Here is a 4,002-nt window from a genome sequence, read left to right on the forward strand (position 1 = left end):
ATTTTGTGTCTCCTTCCCAACTTCAGGAGATTTTAGTTCTATTTCTGTGAAAAATGCCATTGGTAACTTGATAGGGATTGTATTGAATCTGTAGATTGCCTTGGGTAGTATAGTTATCTGACCAATATTGATTCTTCCAACCCTGGAGCATGTTACATCTTTTCATCTATTGGTTTTGGTGCTGAGACAAGGACTTCCAGGAGATCTCACACCAATTAATATTCCTTGGGACCTGATATTCTCTGTTAGTCCACTGGACTGGATTTAGCACTCCCAGCGCAAAAACTCAAGCCCAATCCCTAGCCGGAGATCCAGGCCCCTGCAAGCCATGCTGTGTGGGAAAAAGACAAAAAGCAACAAGCAGTAAGGAGAAGAACAATAACACACAATAAAAGCTAAGGTAAAATGAAAAGAATAAAAAACATACAATAACAATATAAAATAAAAATAAAACAATAAAAAATAACAATAAAAATGAAACAACAAAGAAACGAGAACCGCAACAGCAAAATCAATCAATAAATAAAAACTGAAAATAAGATAAAAAAATAAAACAAAAATAATAATAATATAAAAAATAAACAATTCCCTGGTGCCTTCTCTTTCAGTGGCCTTACTCCCGCAGTGAGCTACAACCAACCCCCGCACCCCCAGGCAGGCCTCCAAGGCTCCTAGGCAGCTCTCTGGTCCTGTTGTGTCAGTCCATCTCTGTGTGTGCTTTTCTCACCAGCGTTTGCTCCTGGAGCTGCTTCTGAGCACAGGTCCCTGTGCAGGCCATCAGAGATGCAGATTTCCACAGGCATCCCTGCAAGGGCTGGTGCAGCTACAGTAAGCCTTGGACTGAGCTGGTGCTCAGTCCTCCTGGACCCATACAGCCAGGAAACCCTGTCAAGGGTGGCACTCGGGCTGCCAAGACCCACATTTCCATAACAGGCCTTGGTGCGGGTGGGGGCCCAGGGAGTGCACTTCAGGCCTGGGGTCCCATGCACCAGGAAAGGCCCTTAGGGGGTGGGTGTGCCCCAGAGGGGACCTACATGGCTAGAAGAGGCCTAAGGTGGGGTGCTCTGGCCCAGGATCCATTCACCCAGAAGGGGCCCTGGGGGTTGAAATTTCAAGCCTGGGACCTCATCAGGCTGGCCAGGGCCTGAGCAGGTAGGAGAGTCTCTGGCAGCCTTTCCCTCAAACCCTTCAAGGTCACTCTCCATTCTCACCAGTCCCTTCACTGTGCCTTCACTCTGAGGGGGCAGAGGAGAGTAGAGGTTCAGGCAGGGCACCCCAACAGGCTTGCCTGAGCCTCAGAGGGTGAGAAGATATACTGGCAGGGTTCTCTTCCAATCATTGGATCTACAGAATTGCCTTTCTGCCCCCGCTGATCCCACTTTGGTGAGTGGGCCCCTCTGAGCATCAGAGCCTCTCCACACCCCCAAAACCCACAGGTACACTGATCCCACCCTGCCTCTACTTTCCCTCCTTCTCCTCTTTCCCAAGTCTCACCTGGTCACGAGGGGCTTCCTCCTGTCTCCTTAGGTGTCTGAGGACCCCCACCAGTGCCTACTTAATGCCCTGTGTGAGGAGACACACACTACTCCATTATCTTGCTCTGTTACCTGTCTAAGATTTACCTTGTATATTGAGGTGCTCCTATGCTGAGTGCACGTGTATTTTTGTTGTTGTTTCATTGTTGAGTCATGCCAACTCGTCTGTGACCCCATGGATTGTACCCACAGACCTCTTTACATAGGATTACCCAGGCAAGAACACTGGAGAGGGTTGCCATTTCCTTCTTCTTGGGAATCTTCAGAACCTAGAGATCAAACCTAGGTTTCCTGCATTGCAGGTGGATTATTGTCTGAGCCAGAGGATAAGCATTGTTATATCTTCTTCTTGGATTGATCCCTTGATTGATTAGGTAGTGTCTTTCTCTCTTTTATTTTAAAGAGTACTTTGTCAAGTGTTGCTATTCTGACTTTCATTTGATTTCCATTTGCATGAACTCCTTTTTCCATACACTCACTTTCACTCTGTGTGTGTCTCTAGATCTGAAGTGACCTCTGTAGGCAGCATATACACAGGTTTTGATTTGTTTCCATTCAGCCACTCTGTGTCTTTTGGTTGGTGCATTTTGGACATTTTCACTTAAGATAATGACCAATATGTATATTCTTATGGCCATTTGGTGAATTGTTTTGGAAATGTTTTTGTAGGTCTTCTTTTCCTCTTACTTCATCTTTTGCTCTCTTCTCTTGTGATTTGATGACTAACTGTAATGTTATGTTTAGATTCCTTTTTCCTTGTGTTGTGTGTGTGTATCTATTATAGATTTTTTTGTTTGCAGTTACCAAGAGGTTTCTTTTCTTTTTTTTTTTTTTTTAATGAAAAGCTATGTGTATGCATGTGTGCTAAGTCACTTCAGTCATGTCCAACTACTTGTGACCCTATAGACTGTGGCCCGCCAGGCTTCTCAGTCCATGGGATTCTCCAGACAGGAATACTGGAGTGGGTTGCCATTTCCTTCTCCAGGCTATATGTATAGGTGATTGTTTTAAGTTGTTGACCTCTCATTTTCAAATACATTTTCAAAACCCTGCATTTGTACTCTCCTCCCTTCAAGATTGCTGTTTTTGATAGCCTGTTTTACATCTAGTTATTTTGTGTCTTTTTAAACTGCTCCTTGTGTTTAGAGTGCAATTGTGCGGTAGTTTGAGCATTCTTTGGCATTGCCTTTCTTTGGAATTGGAATGAAAACTGACCTTTTCCAGTCCTGTGGCCACTGCTGAGTTTTCCACATTTGCTGGCATATTGAGTCCAGCACTTTCACAGCATCATCTTTCAGGATTTGGAACAGCTCAACTGGAATTCTATCCCCTCCACTAGCTTTGTTGGTAGTGATGCTTTCTAAGGCCCACTTGACTTCACATTTCAGGATTTCTGGCTCTAGGTCAGTGATCATACCATCGTGATTATCTGGGTTGTGAAGATCTGTTTTGTACAGTTCTTCTGTGTATTCTTGCCATCTCTTCTTAATATCTTCTGCTTCTGTTAGGTCCATACCATTTCTGTCCTTTATCGAGCCCATCTTTGCATGAAATGGTCCTTTGGTATCTCTGATTTTCTTGAAGAGATCTCTAGTCTTTCCCATTCTGTTGTTTTCCTCTATTTCTTTGCATTGATCACTGAGGAAGGCTTTCTTATCTCTTCTTGCTATTCTTTGGAACTCTGCATTGAGATGTTTATATCTTTCCTTTTCTCCTTTGCTTTTTGCTTCTCTTTTTTCCACAGCTATTTGTAAGCCCTCCCCAGACAGCCATTTTGCTTTTTTGCATTTCTTTTCCATGAGGATGGTCTTTATCCCTGTCTCCTGTACAATGTCACGAACCTCATTCCATAGTTCATCAGGCACTCTATCTATCAGATCTAGTCCCTTAAATTTATTTCTCACTTCTACTGTATGATCATAAGGGATATGATTTAGGTCATACCTGAATGGTCTAGTGGTTTTCCCTACTTTCTTCAATTTAAGTCTGAATTTGGCAATAAGGAGTTCATGGTCTGAGCCACAGTCAGCTCCTGGTCTGTTTTTGCTGACTGTATAGAGCTTCTCCATCTTTGGCTGCAAAGAATATAATTAATCTGATTTTGGTGTTGACCATCTGGTGATGTCCATGTGTAGAGTCTTCTCTTGTGTTGTTGGAAGAGGGTGTTTGTTGTGACCAGTGCATTTTCTTGGCAAAACTCTATTAGTCTTTGCCCTGCTTCATTCTGTATTCCAAGGCCAAATTTGCCTGTTACTCCAGGTGTTTCATGACTTCCTAATGCTCAAAATTCTCCAAGCCAGGCTTTAGCAATATGTCAACCGTGAACTTCCTGATGTTCAAGCTGGTTTTAGAAAAGGCAGAGGAACCAGAGATCAAATTGCCTACATCCACTGGATCATAGAAAAAGCAAGAGAGTTCCAGAAAAACATCTATTTCTGCTTTATTGACTATGCCAAAGCCTTTGACT

This window comes from Bison bison, unplaced genomic scaffold (assembly GCF_000754665.1).
Source record: "Bison bison bison isolate TAMUID 2011002044 unplaced genomic scaffold, Bison_UMD1.0 scf7180017864466, whole genome shotgun sequence".
Taxonomy (NCBI): domain Eukaryota; kingdom Metazoa; phylum Chordata; class Mammalia; order Artiodactyla; family Bovidae; genus Bison; species Bison bison.